Source organism: Anopheles stephensi, chromosome 3 (assembly GCF_013141755.1).
Source record: "Anopheles stephensi strain Indian chromosome 3, UCI_ANSTEP_V1.0, whole genome shotgun sequence".
NCBI lineage: Eukaryota > Metazoa > Arthropoda > Insecta > Diptera > Culicidae > Anopheles > Anopheles stephensi.
The window spans coordinates 25,513,261-25,532,777 of record NC_050203.1 but is presented as its reverse complement, the minus strand read 5'-3'; the positions used below and the strand labels follow the sequence as shown (position 1 = coordinate 25,532,777).

Here is a 19,517-nt window from a genome sequence, read left to right as displayed (position 1 = left end):
ATAACACTTTCCACGTAGCTTTCAATATGTAAAACTTTCCTACAAACGCAATATGTAATGGAAAGGGCTAGCTGGACGGGGGTTTTCTCATCCGCACCAAAAAGCTTCAACGATTCGATTTTTCCACATCAGCATAACCACACACAGTCACAGCCGAGGTACGATCGAACGAAAAAGAAAGCGAATAAAAAACCTCATTCAATAAAGAGTGGAAGCTTTTAAAAATCTATCTTTGCATGTTTGAGAGCCTGCACTTGTGTGTGTATGTGTGTGCCCATTTGTACCTTATGTGTATGGAACCCCCCCCCCCCTCACCCCTCCTCCCCACCAAAGGTATTTAATTTCTGCTTTCGTACATTTGATTTCGTCTCTATCGTTCTCTACCGGAAAACCGGCCACCGATGTATGCTTGTGTGCTGGCCGTTTCGGAAGCTTGTACAGTTGGCATGGTTTGTGTGTCAGTGTTAGTACCACCTGATCACAACCGCTAGCAGCTTGACCATTTTTGGGCAGTTCGATTACGAGTTTTCCTCACACTCAGGACGATGAGCACGAAACAAGAGTGTGCTGGTGGTGGGAAAATTGGAAGTGAATGGTTCGGGTTTGCCGGCACTGCAACTATCAAATGTGAGTAATTTTCTCCCTCTATGTGTGTGTGTGTGCTGGTGAAACAGGAACAAGGATCAAATTGCTGGTTACTACACTGCTAAGATAAGGCATGCGTGTACCGGTAATTCTACAGAAGTGTGTGTGTGTGTGTGAGTGTTTGTGTTGGTTCCAGTGCGTGTGGGATGCATTTTTTCCCGACCACACTCTACGCACTCTACGCAAGGTTGTATCGTACGCAAACTAGCTACGCGTAGAACTGGTACGCATACGCACACGCGCATCGCCGAATGCAGTTGGCAGGTGGTGCAGGCTGCACTTTGGGCACGGTGTGTGAAAAGGCAAGAGCACGCCTGCCTTGTGAAGCAGCCTGGGTAAGCGGGACAGCTTATTGGCGTGGGAAAATCAAGATTCGGGCTGGTGTGTGAGGTAGGATTTCATTGATTTTTCGATACGATGGGAGGCCCGGTGGCAACGGAGCATAAGGTACCGCTGCGTTTGATCGAATCTGCCTTTCACACACAGACACACGTATACAGAGCCATGCACACGATTGCTGGTTGTGCAAGCTTTATGAGAAAATGCAATTTTCCAACACACCACAGGAGGTTGGTACATCTTGCAGTAAAGAAACAGTTTCGTTCAATCACCACAAACTCCCCACACCTTCTCCTCGATTTTTCATCCACTCGCTCATACACAACCTCCCCTAGAGCAATCGAGCAGCAATTCGCACAAACTCAATTAAAGACAGACATCGTTTTGGCATCCCGGAGACACAGTTTCGTGCTGAAATACTTTTCACCACAGACTCGCACAGGTGAGGAGTTTTCATGCGTGCCAGAGAAGGAAGAAAAAAGAAAAAGAACGGCAGAGAGAAAAATTCCGAAAGGTTAGTGGCCATACTTTCTCCACCAATATATAAGTTTAGTTAGTAGCGGTGGGGTTTTGCTTTCTTTGGCTGCTTTTTTACACGTCACGTGAGCAGACACACTACCTGCTAGAAGAGATCGGTCGACAGAAATTGGTTTGGGTAAGCGGTGTGAGTGTGCCAGCAGGGAAGGAAGTTCAATTTAAAGTTTGTTTAAAGTCGACATGCCATTAGCACGCGCTTCAATGACCGACGACCGGCGACATGGGCGAACCGTGCTCAAGGGGACCACTGCTGGGCGGTCGGGATAGTTTCGGAATCGTTTCGAACGTCCACACGTTTTCTCGTCTGGGTGTTTGTTTTTTTTTCTTCTCTCCAATACTGGTCCGCCTCGAACGCACGAACGAATGGCTGTCACGGTTGATAATAAAGTTGATAGTGAAAAGTTTAGACGCACGTGTGTGTGTGAGCGAGTGAGTAGTGGAAGAACTCTAGAGAGCTTGAGCGAGGGCCGCTTCCGGAGCATCCTGCCGCCGTAACGGTCTGCATTTCGTTTGACAGTTGTAAATTGTTCTAATCGTTTGAATTGCAGAGAAAAGTTTTCTGCCCTCTTCCCATAGCGGACGATGCGCGTGTTGATTAAGAACGAAACGGTGAACAGAAAACTGTTGGTATATTAGTTTGTGTTTAATAGGTTTAGGTAGCTTGGGACAGAATATTTGTAGTCTGTCTTCGAATGAGAAATGTCGTAAAAGAATGTTTGTGCGAAGAAGTTTTGGGAAATCAATTTTGTTGGATCCGTGACCGTCGTTTGACAAAGAGTTTTCTTTACACTTCATTCTGGATGTGATATTGTGACATCCACCAAAATTTGAGAATATGCGTACTATATTTAAAGCGATCTTTCATTAATCATAAATAGAATGATCAATAGAAGTATATAAATTAGAACTTGTCTAGTTTTGGCTGTTACGGTGGCTAAGCCGATAGTTCAAATTGCATCTGGACTGCCTCCCCGTATGTAGGACTGTCGATCAAGCTGCGAGTAGAAACAAGTCACAGAACGTCTTAATTGGAAGCCTGAGGCACCCTCCGAATATGTGGTGTCAGGTCGTTCTATTTTTTTTTTAAAGAACGACCTGGACGTATTGCTATGTCGTTCTATTTAAATAAAAGTAAATAAAAAAGAAATCGTCTAAGCTCACCGACCTTATCTTATTTTAAGCATGAGAAGAATCCTTTGAGATTATCAGGAGAAAATCAACTCTCTTGATCTGAACTTGAAATCAATCTTTTAAAATGTTTATAAATTACATTGGGTTTTACATTGATTTGGTAACGTAGACAGTCTTGGTCTACTAGACTCTCTCATGTCTAATTTAGTACAAATATATCAATCAACATTTGAATGGTAGGGTTGTCCGGTGGTCGATACTTTGGCGGCTCCAGGTTTCCTTCGTATTGAGGACCAACTATGTAACTAATTGGTATGATCTTTATTTACGAAGTCATTATATGGTTGGCACATTTCCCCATGACGTTGAGCCGAGAAGAAGAAAGAGACGTTCAAATCAAGAATAAATATACTGAAACCTCTTCAATCACAGAGGTAGAATATTGTTAAAACTTTAGCTATGATTCAAATCCAGTGATGGTATGTTGTGAGACAATCAATTGCAGAAAAAAATATAAGATATTGAGGAAAGTTTTTATTTGACTTAATAAACTGTTCTCGAGTAATGTAACGCCTAAATGTATGCAATATGCATATTTTGTATTTAGCTCTATTCATGAGAAGGTTTTTCAACAATTAGTGGTTGATGTATTGTAGGTAAAAGCCTTAGGGTAAACAATTTACTTATAAAAAGAACTAGCCTTATTATTTCGATTATAATTCGACTGCGAATCTGTGCAAATAATTCATTGTGTAAGTTTTGAACAGAATCTCATGTCTCATGTAAGTAAAGGTTAAATTAAACACAAGCCTTACAAAACGTATTTCAGATGACACGAGAGAAAAAAATAACTTCTCTTTTGAATTATGAAGCTACTTTTCAAATAAGCATCTTCTGCTACCATTCCTGTGGAGTGTTGTATTGTTGGCCCTCGATAAGAACGGTGCATTGTGTGTGATGTATTGGTTGAACCTGATGGATTATTAATTGAATTTCCAACCGTACAGTACGGTGTGATTAAAGAAAGCATCTAAATATAGCGCCCTGACGCACCACACCACACTGCAAGATACTCCATTTCACCTCACCAACACAACACGCACAATGGCGCGGTCGTGAAGAGAACACGAGCTCATTATTGTGCTTGTTATCAGTATCTGCGAGTAGCAGCAGCAGCAACAGCACTTGTAACATCATCAGTGGCATCATTTTCCAAACAGCTGTGCAAAACAGGTCGTCGTTTTACATACGCTTCGTTATCGATGGCGGGAGAGCTAGAGTTGTTTTGCGTTATTCCTTTTTTATATCTCCACAGCCAACATTAGCGCTCTGTTTGTTCGCTTTTGTATGGTTTATTTATTTTAAAGGCAAGCTACCGGGAAAAGAGGAAAAAAGTACGTGCCATTGTAGAAGAAGATGGATAAAAGACATGAAAGGTGAGGAAAAGATGAAAGAGAGAGAGAGAGCTTTGGAAAGATAAAAGTTACAACTAAGAAAACAACAAGTTGCTGAAAAGGACGATGAAACATAACCAGAATTAAAGAGAAGCCCAAAACGAAAAAAAAAACAACACAGGACATTTTATAGGAAGCGAGCAAACTGTTATTGGATACTGCTTTTCGCGTGGATCGATCAGAGATAAAATTTGTTTCTACTTTGTCGTTAAAATGTTGCCGGATTTGTTTTCCGAGGCGTAAACAGCGATCTTGGTGGAATATTACAATGTTTGAGTGTTATTTTAAGTAATAGAAAGCTTTTTTCGATATTATTTTAAAGACAATTATTAAATTAAAAAAGCAAGTATTGTTCGAATGTACATCTTGAGTCTGAGAATTAAAAACTAACTATCATAAAGGTGGTAAACGTTTATCAAGTTTCAGTAAATTATCAGAACAATTTAAGCTCTATTTGGAAAGCTTTCTTAACGCAAATTGACTATATGACTGAATTTAAATAATTTAAATTCTTAGTAACTTGATGACTACATGCAGCATTGGTATCTCTCGCTATTCATCAATACAAAGTATTTATTAGCTTATCAAGAAACAAACGATTGCATTCCGTTGTTACGCTTCTGAACATTACTAAGAAAATTCGAGTTTTCTAACCGATGGCTCTCCAAAAATGACGTCAAACTCAAGGATCCGAATATTGCATACTCAAAAGAAACTAAAAATCGATCACACCAAAGCAAAAAAAAAACAACAAAAAAGTTTTTCCGATCATGACAAAGTTGCCGTCGCCGAACGGTACGAACGGTGATGCTGTTTTATATTCTGCCAGGCGTCCTTCTGCATTTTGATCGAGCGTGTCGCGCGGCAATGTACACTAATTGCTTAATCTTTTCGGCTCTGCCCAGTCACCAGTTAGCAACCCCTTTGGCACGACGAAGCATCCCACAACATCCAAACACCCGCCTTTTTGGCCACCCACAAAACACCTGCAGCATAAGCGTTTTTTTGCTCTCTTAAACCACCGAAAAACGTTGTGCTTTTGCTGGTTCGGGGGTTTTGTTTTTTTATTTTCGAACGAAATGCCCCGGCCACGCTTAAGTTCATTTGCGTGCCACGATGCAAAAGTAAAGTTTTCGAACTACCTTTCAACAATAATTAATTTCCTCGGAATTAGTGCCGTGGAAAACGATGTCAAGCTTAGTGCCCGGGCCGCTTGTGCCTGTTGTGTCGTCGGCCGTACAACAAGGTTAGGTTGCTTTGAAGCCGGTTCTCGCTACGCTCACTCTATGGCTCTGGTGGGTGAAATGTGGGATGAAGGGAAAACGGTTTTTCCTGTCCCATTTCACTACTACTACTACTACTGCCGTAGTAGGTACATCGGTCGGTAGATGAACTGTCGCAAAGAGAAAGACCGGAAGGTGGTGGGAAACAACAAAAATGAAGAAGACAAATCTGAAGCAGCAGCAGCAGCAGCAAACAAGCGCGAACCAATCGGAACCGTTTAGCACCGGATGGAATCGTATCCGGCAGAGCACTTTTTGCCACTCGTCGATCTGCACCCTGCCTATTACCCGGGTCCGCCGTTTGAGAACCCCCCGAAGGTAGCGTTCCTTCGGCCCGGAACCGCTTTTTCCATTCAATGGAAATTTCGCTGCTCAAACGGTTCGTCCTTCACATACCGGGACGCGTACCCTGGAACCCGAGCCAACCATATGCATCCGCCTCCCATCGGAGTGGGGATTTAAAATTTACATATTAATTAAAAAACCATTTTCCACCATCATCTTCACTTAATGTCAGTATCAATTGCACGGCGCGTTTGATGGTACGGTAAATTCGTGACCCTGCAACGGTACACTTTTGCAACCGTGTACACCATCGCCTCTATGAAGGAGGCCAAGGGAAGGGGGAAGAGAAAATTGATCGACGAGGCACACACACACATATACCGGCACACAATCTCACACTGGTGCGTGCGTGTAAAGCGAAAGTTCGATTCCCGGTGCCATTCCGGTACTGGGCGCCTCCATCGAGTGATGGTGGACGTGGAATTTTCACCGTAGCATACCAGCGTTCCCAAAATCCCACCCAGCCTTAGACCCGTGCACGAATGCAAGCAGGAATGTGGTAGCTGGTTGCAGGAACTTTCTCGTTTTTTTCTTCATCTTTTATTCTTTGCATTTGGAATTTCCTGTGCACCATGTAAATGTGCTTCGACGTAAAGAGTATGGACGGTGTAGCAATTCCTCGAAATTATTATAGTGGAAAATAATTTTGCAACTATTCTGCAGAGTGCTAGGGGGCTATAATATTTAGCTGATATAATGGGGCTTAGTTTGAGAAGGGCGAAGGCAATGAATCAAATGAAAGTAATACTATTTTGCTATTTTATGAAAAGGTTTAAGTTCTTATTTAAGAAAAAAGTGATTTGGTTTTGAATTTGCGACTTTTTTTACTGCAAAAAACACTAGAGAAAGCCAGACTGTTCTAAAAGAATAAAATAAATACAACGAAAATAAAGACTAATATTCGAATTTCATTTGCAATGTGATATTTCCATGGTGGTACTATAAAACGGAAAAATTAAATATCTTTTCAACATATACTTTTTGCAGTTTTTTTGCATTTGTCCATTACTGCTTTCAATGTATCGCGTGCATTAGCTGGGATTGGAAAGCCCATTTAAGACCAATCTATAGATAAATTGAAATTAAGCTACCACAATAAACAATACAATAAAAAAGTTTACAATAAAAAAGAGCAAAATGGTGCTTATATGATTTAATAAAGAAACCATTATAATGTTTTTGAAGCTCTTGAAGCTTAAAGCTTAAAGAAATGTAAGGGTGTTCGTCAGTTTCAACATTTTCCTAAACATTGTAACACGCCCTATGTTTGTGCCAAACACCTCACAGTATTGATTACAATATCTGCTAATCAAGGCTCGCCCTAACTGTCCGCCTTAAATCCAATCAGAAGAAAACACACTTGAGCCGTGAAAAAGCATCCCAGGCATCCGTTCGCCATCCGCCCATTCGATGGTCCGGTAATTGAGCGTTGTCAAAATAATTCAATTTCCCGCACGCTCCCGTGAGTTATCGCGATTTGCCTAATGACTTCTCTAAATACTTTGATCTGTTTCATTCCCAGTCCACGGTCCTTTTTGGGTGCTGAAATGGAAAGCACAACCAAGAAAAAAAGTAAGCAAAAACATACAAAACGCCAACGACAAACAGCCAGCCATTTGTGCAATAAAAAGCAAGTCAAATCATGCGCCCAGCAGTAGAAAAAGTCAGACCTTGGGATAAGGATGTCAGGGGTAGGGTGGGCGTACCACCTATCTTCCGGTCTAAGGTCGTATTAAAGCGGATAGATGAGTGTTTTTGTGCCAGTGCCAGTAAAGTGTGGATCTTTAAATCGTCTCGAACGAATAACATTCGCAATGGCGCTGGTCGATGGTATGTTTTTTGCGTCCGCTAATGAAAGGACGTGGATAAAATGTGGTGGAGCATTAGATGCTGAATTAATGTTTCTTGAGCGGTTGTTGTTGATGGCTTTCGTGAAGATTAGGTCCCAATGTTGCCCTTGGTAACTGCGGAGAAGCACATTTAAAGAGGTCTAAGCTCATGAGAATAATTCTATTTAATTAAATGTTAATTGCTTATTATGATTTTGTTTGTAATATGGAAACAAAAATTCAAACTCAGTAATTTAATTCAATAGAAGATTATAAATCAAATCAAAATAAGGGAATCGCAAACAGCAAAACAAACAACCACAAAACCCGATTAATAAACGATACAATATGAAACAAATTTTTTAAAATAAACTGTTAGTAATTATAAAAAAGAAAATCTGAAAGTGTGTAAATCAAAATGAGCCTAAACAGTCAGGGAGCAAGAAGCAGAAATAGAAATTTTAGCATAAAACGATTTGAAACGATAAATGATTTGAAACGAACGAATGATTTTTATTGATACCGCATAGTTGGAAAGTCGGTCCTCACTATGCCCCGGTCCTGCCGTGTGAAGACTGGCACTTTTGTCGCATTAACCATCTGGTTGCCTCATGTTAATAATAACAAATTTAAAAATATTGTCAGATCTTGCTATATCACAAGAGTAAATTTTTATTGTAAATGATTTTCAGATTAAAATAGTTACCTAAACATTATACTTAGATTTTATAAACACCGCGTCATTATAATACTCGCACATTCACATTCTGCTCCTATAAAGACATCCTAAAATACTCTAATAATCATATACGTACTCAGCTTCTCATTCTCGGCTTAATAATCTGTAGCGCTGTCCCTTTTTCCCCTTAACCCTTCCATGCGTGCACATTACTTCCCTCCCACTCCTCATCTTCCCCCACTCCCCCCTTACCTCACACTCTTGGTCTTGTATTAGCATAAAACAAACCTGCCATGTTAAAGGCCAGGTACGCGTTACTGGTTGACGTTGTGGAACGAGGGCAAATATAGGGGTGAACAACAACAACAACAACACATACATACCGGTGCACGTGTGTGTCTCCGGCGTCGCGTGTGTCGCCTAATGAGCACATTCAAGCTGACAGCAGCTGACGCGCTTCCGTTTTTATTTTCCATCCCATCCAAACGGGGGTTGGCATGGTTGTTGGGGGCGAATCAATGCGTTTCGGTGCTGCTCATCTCATTTATGATGTGCGCGCTTCCTGGGAGGCAATCGAGCGGGAAGGGATGAACAGGGTGGTGGTGGGGAAATGAGAAGAAGGAGTAAAATAAAAGGCAAGAAAGGTAGAGCAAACCGTTGTTTGCTAAGGGCGCGTTGTTTGTTCGGCAAAATAGGTGAGAAATGAAAGGTGACAGCCCTGAAGAGTGGATGCGTGACTTTGAATTGAGATTTTCATACAGACCCTTTCGGAAAAATAGTCGACAAAATAGAGGGGGTTGCATTATGATGCATTTTTAGTTAGAAAAAATGCAATGTACGAACATCATCAACATTCTTGCTTGAATTTAAAGTTAATATTTCGCATTTCAATTTTTTTTCCTATAAAAACGGCACTGTAAATGACAATCGAGAGAATCAGTTTTCACCGCGACATTGTTGCATTGTGATCGATGCAGATAAATAAATGAAAAGGGCAGAATAAAAAAAAAAAACGCATCCCGTTCCACTATAGGAAGACCGAATGGAAAAATATCAAAAAATGCTCGAGCCTGCCTTGAGATCCCACCTTATCCTCACAGAAATAAACCGTTACGGGATGCTGACCGGATTATAAAAAAAGAGAATAGAAACAAGAGCAAAAGAGCGAGAGAGAGAGAGAGGGATAGGAAGTGAGATAGAGAGAGGATACGAATGCAACGTGAGTGATTTAAAAGTACGAAATCTTGATAATGGAGGTGAATTGAAAAGAGCATGAGGAACAAAAAAAGGAACAAAAATCCGCCTGGAAAAAGGAAAATGAGAGCCTTCATTTCATCTCCTGAGATTTCGGATAAGTGAGCATTTTTCTCGCACAAAATTTTCTCATACCCCCCTGTTTAGCTCACGTTACCTCAGGACGTGAGTTTTCCGTTGAAAATCCGGTGTGCAACTGATAAAAGGAATGAGTATGGAAGAAAAAGCTGGAAGAAAATAAGAAAGAAAAAAATCCCCCCAAATGGAAGTGTATTAACTTCCCTTGCCTTCCCGTGCATCTCTATTTGTTCAGGCTCTCTCGAGGCTCAACCGACGACCACCTTCAAGGGCCGCTCTAATGGTTCACATAGCCTTGAGACTTTCTGGATCATTTGCTCCGCCGGCTCCGGGCACTGCTGGAGAGAAGAATTCCTTTTCCTCTTTTTTCTGTGTGTATGTGTGTGACTGTATGGAGATTTTTTGAGCTCCACTTGCGAAGGATGCTGAGACGAATGCCCGGAAAAGGTAGGTCGTGTTCGTGGCCGATTGCTCCCTGCAGAGCAGCGTACTAGTGCGCTCTCTCTCTCTTATTCATCTCATCTCACGCTCGTATCTCGCAGCATCATATCGCACTTATCTGTACGGTCGGTTTGTGGCGGAATCCTGTTGCTGTCACGTTGGTCGATGCGTCCGGTCGGTGCTGTGGCTCAGTTCGAATCCTGTGATTCGTCGCGACGGTTTGCAGCTAGCAATACGAGAACGGCGTATCCTCTTCCTTCGGTACTTGTGATTCGAACTGTCGATAAACGTGATAAGCGTTGCTTTGCTCGATTTCGTCGTAGTTTTCTAGTGCGTGTGTGTTCCTTCCAGTTGGTTGGGAGTTGCTCCCGTGTAGATTGGGGAGTGAAAGGTGAAGTGAAGCTCAAGTCTTTTTATTTGAAAGGAATTTTAAATTCTGTGATTAAACACAGATTCTTAACATGTAGAAAGCTTAGGTGAAACAATTATTTACAACTCTGTGAACATGGTTCAAAAACTACCTAAGCAAACACCGGAGCCCTCGCGCTCCGAAGAAGCACTGACAAATGAGCCACTCTTAAGCGTAGGAAAGGAGGTCCATTTATCGTTCTGTCTTCTCCACTTTTGTGTCGCTAGCACTGTGTAAGAAGATAGGGGACAGGAAAATTTTAAGCACGGCAAAATTGCATCAAATTAGCTTGCATAAATCCCGACAACCGACGTCCTCTGTATGCCGATGTCCCTGCTGAAAGCCGGTTGACGAAAAGCATTGTCCGGAAGACATCCGTGTGAGCGAGTGGTAAAACGAGTTTCAAAATTTATCAAACACTCAACGAGCGTTCCCGAAGACAAGTGAAAAACCCGGGGAGAAGAAAATCAGTGTTCGTGTGTGAGTGATTGTTAGTGTTTTACCCGTCACCTTCAACACCGCACAGTTGAAGTCATGAAACTTGATCTTTCAACCCTTTTTACCACCCCGAAAATCACGACCAGGACACAAGACAATTTGACCTGACCGAAACGTGTGTGTGTGTGCGAGGGGCCAGAGGTCTTGTCGGCGTGTTCTATCAAATTTATGAACCACATCAGAGACGAGGCATAATTGAGGCGAACGTTGCTTGAAGGGCGAGTTTTTTTTTCGGTGCGAGCAGTGAGTGCGTGCCTGTTCGCTTTCCTAGAGTGCTGCCGGTTCGACTATCGGCGTCAGAAGCGCGACATTATCATCATCACCTTCATTCGGTTTCATCAACTCTTTCCGAAACGGTGCGCCTAAACAGTGTCGTAGTAGTGCAAGGTTTAAGCGAGTTGGGACCAAATTTAATAAATCATCGTTCTACTGTGACCGCCGCGATGCGCACGACTTCGTGTGCCGTGTGGTGGAAAGGACACTTCACACAAAAATGCTATCGGTTTGATCGGATGTGGGAGAGAGCTTGAGCCAAACAGAGGGGAAAATGGTGCGGTGAAAAGTGGTGATAATTTTTCCCCATTTTGATTCCAGATATTCAAGGCAGTGACAGTGGCGATGACAGTATACGCGGGACGAGATAGAGAAAAAAATGTTCTATGTTGTGTGTTCCAATCACGAATCGAAAAACCCCAAACCCGGTAAGGAAACGAAAAGGATAAGAAGAAACCTCCATTGTGTGCCTCAGATCGGTCTGTGTGTGTGTGTGTGTGTGCGTGTTTTTGTGTGTTTGGCTCGTGTTCTTGAAGATTGGCCAACAGCGGGCTAGATTCCGGCACGCGAAGACGACACTTGAGCGAAAATTGGATTTCCCGCACCATTGGAGACGATGACTGAAGGTGAAGGAGGCTACACAGAGCCAAAGCAGTATCCAGGCGAAAGGTACTCGGATAGATTCGCGCCATGCCTTCCGCACATCTCCTCTTGACCCCGCCGTTGTCGTCTTTCTCGCTCTATTATTTTCGGCTGAATTATGATGGCGGGCACACGCGGTGGCGTTTATCGGATGAATTCATATTGCAGTCGGGTGGGTTTGGAGTATTTTTGTTATTAATTTCCTCTATTGAATCGGAACCGGAGCATGAATAAAGTTGAATAGTGATGGCGAAGGGGTGAGTGGGGAAGGGCGAATGGGTCGAAAGATTGCGGAACGTGGAACAAGGAATTTGAGATGGATGGATGAAGTTGAGCTGAAAGGCATTGTTGTCTGGTTGTACAAATAACGGGTGCACGTTGTTTCGGGCGTTTGGTGCTATAAATTTGAAGCTGAATAAAAAAAATGCGATGAAAAAAGCTTTGCAGGCTACAACAGTTGTTTCTTGTCAAGCTTTGTATTTATTTTAGGAAGGATTGTATGACAACAAAGAAAGATATTCATTACTTATATGAATAGAAATAATAATTTTCTGAAGAAGAGAAATACTTATTCCTTGAACTGAGCATGATCGATGATCGTAGAGCGCGATTCAGACACCGGCCTTTCTGGTGGGCCTTTGTATGTTCATACTTCTCTGCTCATGTCAACGGCTCGAAAGGAATTATAGGGTTAATGAGCCTGATACTTTGATCATAATATTACACGCTTCTTGGTTCATGCGAGTCCAATAGCTCTTTTGTCGCTGTACAATATCCAGATATTTGTACAGCTTATTACCGTAGCGATTTCTTCATTGTGTTCTGGTCCATCTGGGCAGTGTGGTTGTCAAAGCGAAAGGAGCGTTCTTCCTCACCCTGCATGGTATCGAATTTCATACGCACCGTCTCGTCGTACACAGAACAGAATATCTAGCTAAAGGTAATTTAAGTCAAGGAAGCCAGTTATGACAAGCCATCGATACTCCAGAAATTGCAAATCCAGAGAAAAAGAAGATCTTGATTTTCATCAGAATCTAAAAACCCTGTCATTTTATAATCAAGTACACGTCTTATATATGTAAATGAAAAGGTGACTTGTTATTCGAAACAAGTAATTATCATTGTTGAGATGAGATTTCGCAGATTGGCTCGAAGTCAGTTGCTCTATTTTTTTGATTTCTTCTTCTTAAACGAATTATTGATGTCTATCTCTCTCTCTCTCTCTTCTTGGCCTAACGATCTCCAAGGTTACGCCTGCCTTTTCTGACTTATTAGCGAAACTGATACCATTTTGGGACTGAGGACTGAGCACATTGTTGGGAAGTCAGTACTTACTGCGAGGGAACGGTCCGTCTTTGAACCAAAGTCTTGCCGTATGAAGACCGATGCCGTAGTCGCCTCTTCCATTGGGCCGTCCCTATTGATGTCTATGTCAGCAGCTAATGACTTGATATAGATCAACTTGAAGAAAAAGGTCCACTAAAATTTGCAAAGGGTGTTCTTACTCACTCATGTAAGATTTCAGCCACATGTTAAAAGTGGTTATGCAGGGCACATAAACATAAAACCATAAACAAGCAAGTTCAAACTACTCTCATGCTTGAGAGTGAGCTAAGAGCTTTGAAAATTTTCAAATTGATGTCACGTCTTTTCCTTGTGTATTGTAGTTGCGCACAGGAAATGCTTCCTAATACGCTGTTAGAATGATTTAATTCACAAAAGAAGCTATTTAAATATTCAGCTTATGCCTTCCAAGTATGCAGGGTGTGTTTCCCTATTCCGAATCCGCACAGGGTATTAAAACTCTTTTAAATTTAAGGTTGCTGTCCCAGGATCAAGTCTGTTGCTGTATCATAAGACTTTACTTCCATTCGGTCCCAGGATAAATCTTTCCGGGAAGGAGAGATCTGTGCCACATTGCAGATTCCCAAACACAGAAAGGACCATTCGCTGTCGTGCTATGATAATCGGTCTTCCTCTTTCGAAAAAAGCAATTAAGAAGGGAAAAAAGAAACACATTTATTACAAAAATCAGTAAAAGATGTACAAACTACTTACACACATACACATTACGAACCGACCTGCTTTGTATGGACTACTCCTACCCCAGATCGATCGATACGGGAATGGCTTATTAATACTCTGATAACGAGGCACCATCCTCGAACCTAGGCATCGGGGAAACCTGGGATGCTACCATAAGGGTTGCACTTGTGGAAACTCCATGTGCATGTGCATCATGATTTAATCTGCAACCGAGGCGAAGAGGTTCTCCGGTGCTTCCCATTCCGCACCATTAGCAGTGGCACCATGCCGATGTTTTCCTACCCACACTTACACAGCTACACGCGTGTGTGTGTTTGTGTGTGTGCGGATGACCAAAAACCGCCCCTTCCCGATAGCAAGCAGATGCCCGGTGGTGCATATCGATACACGGGAGTCGGGTCGTAAGATGTAGCCAGGGTCGTAGTTGCCAACCCATTCTGGCGGTATGTTGCTTATCTCTTGTACATACCCTACCACTGGTTCCTGTTTTCCACCTAACGGTCGCGTAGCAGGTGAATCAGCATTACATAAATTTTGCTCTTGTGAAAACTTTTCCTCCTCGACCCAGCACACACAGCGTTCCGATCAAGTGGTTGTGTGCATGCGTTGCTGCAACTGAAAAAATAGAGAGAGAGAGAGTTGGCCCATGTAAGTGGAACACGATGCACACAGAAGCGTGTTCGTTAGTAGAGGTGAAATTAAAAAGCGTATAATTTACGGTACAAGCAGCGGAGATCGTTCCCGAACCGGTCTGGTACGCGCTCTGGTCACAGCCGGTCGGTCGGTCGGTAGGCATTTTCACATGAGTTGGATAATCGTTTCCTTGGAAAAATGGTCGCTCTCTCGAATGGGGCAGGTGGCCAGCGCAGCGAGCAGGTCAAAAAGGTGTAGATCACATAATCCGGTCAGGTGCCTAGCATGCCGATGCAATGCTAGGAAAAATGGCGATACATTTGAATCAATTCGAGAAACGGCTTTCGCCACGTCAGCGCTTCCAAATGCAACGGTAGCGCTATTCCATACCAACTGTGTAGCTGCAAGCACTATCGCCAGTGATAAAAATCGATCGAAGTCAAAGCAGTTGGGAAATGAATCATCGGGCAACACGATGGAATCGGGAGCGAAAGCATCACCGGAAACCTAAACACCATGTGCATAAATGGCACACAAACTCACACAGTGCCGAGTGTGGAAATGGGTTGCATTTTTCTTCACAATTTTTCCCTACCCCTCGTATTTCACTCGGTAACGAATGATAAATGGGGCAAATGTGTATGATGTTTGCAAGCGGAGGTTTTGAAGCGAATCATTTTAACTTGGCGCCATGAATAATTTATGACCTATGGTGTTGAAAGTTTGAGGAAATAGTTTTTTTTACGGTTGCTGCTCATTGTGTATCTGTAACCGTGTGTAAGTACTCCCTAGGGTCTTGAATAATTGAAGCGAGCTACTGTGGAAGAAGATTATTTGATAGCAAAATTGTTAATATATTGTGTACAGTGCTAGCACACGATTCATTCATTCATAATTTTCTCGGAACTTAATTTTACTGTGCTCGATCGGCGTTACTTACGCTGTCCCCCCTTGCATAATAATGTGCAGAGCATGGTAATTTATTGACAAAGCTTTTATAGTTTTATTCCGGGAAAATTCGTTTATTTCCAGGAACGAGTATTGCACAATTGCAAAGTTTAATAGCGCATTAACGAAATGTCGTTTTTGATGACAATATGCGCCTAGAAAGTATGCAATTCGAATACATTTAACACATAGAGTGCTTGCATGTGGATGAAAACTGATAAGGAGAGCTCTTGTTCTGTTTCTTTAATACTTTTTTATTGTTAACTAAAAAAAATATTTGAAGAGTATTTTCTTTAAAATTTAACAATGAATTAGATTCAATAGGTTAAAACCAATATTCCAATGTTCCTTTGCTTTTGATTTTATTTGAATAGAAGGGTCTTGTCGTACTTGTAGTTTTCCTTTCTTTCTACGTTTTATTTCTATTTCACGATTTGATATGAGCAATTTTTATATTGCACCCTCTTTAAGATTTTCACTGATTATGATCGGAATTTGCGCATGTTTAGTCAAAGATGTGTGTTGCTCACTTGCCTTTCAGTTGGTAGCTGTTTATTCCTTGTCGATTTGCATATTTTAGTCGTTACCGTTCATTTGATAATGAACCGTTCCTTAAGCTTCTATAAAATAACACTTAAATACTGTTTAAGACCCAATAATTTCCTACTTAAATTAATACGAATATATTCTTCAATCTCAAACATGCATAAGTTATGCTCGAATAATAAAAAAAAAAAATGTCAGAAACATCCTTATTCGAAACTAAATTTGCAGCGTAAAATGTGCATCTTTCCTCTTTCACCATCAGCTTCCGGTGTTGCTTCTAGCTCCACCTCAAACCCGTCTCCGAAGCGATCCAGGCCTGCATTAGAACCTACCCATATAGTTAAAGTGTTATAAATGTTCGAACCCCTTCCGGGACGGGGAAAAGTAAAGTAAAGTCAACCAAATGTGAAGAACCGGCGTGCATCGTGCAGCCCTAACGGCACCGGGAGCACAAACGGTCACCGTGCGATCGCACATTTGTTGACATTATAAATTCATGCACGAAGCATCTCTGTCGTGCCGATCGGCGGAAGTAGAAAGATTGAACCAACAGCAGGCAAGCAAGCAAACGAAAAAAATAACAGGATGCTTCGGTCGGTCTAACCGCAGCGCGAGCGACAGATGAAAGAGGTATGAGCATCCGTCTGTTCGTGACTAAAAGGGGTTGCAGTAAAGGGGGGCAAGTTCCGGTTGGTAGCAAGCTTGCGTCGCGTTTTATCTTGAAACATGACCGCTCGAGTAGGCGAAACAACTCGCCACAAGAAGGGGTCGAGGTCGAGGACTGTAGTATCCTTTTTGGGGAGAAATTTATGAATTGTGGTTTAGGAAAAAAAGGAGGAGAGCATCGAAAACTAGAACCGACATCGGTATACAGTGTTTTGGTGCAAAATTTTTGGAAGGTCGATTATTATAAAAAATAGAAGAGAAAAAGGGGCCCAACAAAAGAGCTGCCTATGAACACACGCCAGTTCAAAGTATCAAGAAACGTTTGCTAAGCTGTTGAAATGTTGTTGACCGCTTTCTATGCAAATATCCGTCCGTGCACGATTTCTGGAAAACTCATTTCCCGTCCCACACCCGTGAGGACGGGGGGCAGGCAGCGGTTCTCGGAGTAGAAAAATCTGTTCGCTTCCAGAAGTATCCGGAAGTAGTTGGCTGACAACAACCAGCGTACCGTACCGTCCAGCACTGCTAGACGGAAACTAGGAAGTGCAATCCAACGTGCAGTATTTACAGACACACACACACACTCACATGGAGAGCACCATATTGGTCCGAGTTTGGGAGTTTCGTTTGTTTGATTAACTTTTGCGGTCATGGAATACGGTTCGTGTGGGTGCTACCAGGAGCTCGTTGGGGTACTTTTTTTCTCTCTCAACCGCCACCAGATGTGATTCCGTGTAGGTTGTAGGATGCCATTTGCACACTTGGCGTTGCCCTTTGCATTCGACAAGTAAGTTTTGGTGAGTAAATGTTTTTGCGTGTGAAACAGAGAGAGATAGAGCGACAGATGGGGAGAGCCAACATGTGTACGAAATATGTATGAAAGGAAGGAAAAGTTTCACACTCGTTTCTCGTTGTTTTGCGGTGTTTATGAAGTATTTTGAAACGCGATAATGGGTTCGTGCAGGAAATGGATCGCAACAACAACAGCAAGAAGAAAAAAAGCATCATCAAATGTGTAGAAACAGGCAACCAACCGACCGTAAGGGATACCGACCCGACCGACCGTGTAGGTGACAGGTCAGGGATTTGGTTCGGTTTGGTTGTTCGGAGTTCAGGTTCGGTTCGGGGTGGGCGAGCTTTGCAACTAAGTTCGTACCAGAGTTGATCATCCGTGAACGATCAACTCTGCAGGGATTGAAGATGGTTTTATGTAGTTCGGAAAAGTTTGGGTGAGTTTGCGAAAAAAAAAAACATGGGGAAATTGAATATGAAATACGTGTCCCAGCGGTGTTGTTGGTCAGCAGTTGGTAAGTCCAATTACGAGTTTTATTACGAGTGCTGTTTGTGTAATCGAGCGATTCGAATTCGATCGCTGCTTTGATTAAGCGGTTGCAAATTGTTACATCTGTTTGCAGTAATCTTATGTGAGGTTGCGGAAACTCGTGGTAAAACATGATTGAAAAATAAAACAAGATTTAATATAAACGTCTTATCGATCAGCAGATTGCATAAATTTAGACGCAGAAAGCGATCTAGGACGAAGAGCTTGACTAGATTAAATTACATCTTGGAATCAATCATCCGAAGTGTTAAGTGACTGTGATCGATTAAATGTGATCGACTGCAAAATGAGAAATTGATTTCACTGAAGAAATGAATTTCACTATCCTAAGTAGAAATATTTCCTTCCAGCAAAACAGCACCGCTCGCAATTGAAAAACTTACAGCTGGTACTGCATCTATCAATCATCAGCCAGGAAAGTGGAACAGTGGAAACACCACTGTTCTATACCAAGAATGGTGCAAGCAGGATTCGATTTTCACACCGTCCGGGGCGCTGATGAAGCAATCGCTAAAGTTTTGCGCTGTAATAAGATTGGCTTGCAATTTCAGGGTAAATTTAATCTAAGTTAGATTGAAAACTAAAACTGTTCTGTTTGCACAGCACAGGCACCGTACGTCTTATGGACTGGTTTGATGCTCCATTGCTCTCGCGAGAATCGAGCTGCATCTTGCCTTGGTGCAGGTGCTAGGAAGTATGGTAAACGATCACGGTTGGTAGCAGTCACGGTACACAGCCACACAGCCTCCACTCAAGCGTTACAATGTGTCTGTATCGTGGAAGTGGTCCGTGCAAAAGGAGTTAAGTGTTAAAAAGCATTAGACGTTTAACGTGCCTTTATTGTTGAGTGGACTGAGATTTATTATATTCTGAAATTCACTACCAAGAAAAGTGGAAATTGAAGCACCTTTTTAAGCAATTTAAGCAAATCTAGATCATGAAAGGGCCTCGCCTTTAAAAATATGTAAATGAAATCGCAATCTAGGTTGTTTTCGAACACCTCCAGAATTCTTAATTGCACAGAAAAGCAAGTAGTCGACCCCACGCAGATACCGAGACGTTCACTTTAGCCTCACGAGACTCCCTGCCCTCAGAGCTCGAGTGCTTCACCCCACCCCATCTATATCGTCAGCAAAAGCTTACAAAGCACAGCATGGGAAGGCCGCTTTTCTTGCTGCCGAGCGTAAGAGCAAAACGGAAATGCATTTCTAACCGCCACCGGCAACCACACTTGATGGCGGGAATCAACCGATCGGCAACAAACCGCCCTCCGAGAGCATAAGCCTCGTTTGCGTGCAGCAAGATCGTACATTCGTTCGGCACGGCACCGCGGTCGTTCGGTGCATCCTCGATTCGTGGTTTGTGGCGGGTTTGTGTTTACACGGGCGAAGTTGGTTCTTAATTTTCGCTCCAATTAGCTCACCCGGGAGTCGTGTGCCGTGAACTGTCAGGAGATTAATTTATTATACACACATACACACACACTCACACGCGCGCGC

The 19,517-nt window shown here is 42.4% G+C and overlaps 1 protein-coding gene across 14 annotated transcripts in view; it reads left to right on the top strand.

Annotated features, from left to right (window-relative positions):
- The window catches only part of LOC118511415 (Down syndrome cell adhesion molecule-like protein Dscam2), a 109,886-nt gene that overhangs the window by 2,809 nt on the left and 87,560 nt on the right, over positions 1 to 19,517 (top strand). For 4 of the 14 annotated variants that reach the window (XM_036054491.1, XM_036054488.1, XM_036054487.1 and 1 more), the window contains exon 1: positions 10,180 to 10,406. The exons of 3 other annotated variants lie outside the window; for them this stretch is intronic. The gene's annotated coding sequence lies outside the window, so the exon portion shown is untranslated. 7 more of the 14 variants (XM_036054486.1, XM_036054475.1, XM_036054477.1 and 4 more) reach the window with 5 other exon arrangements.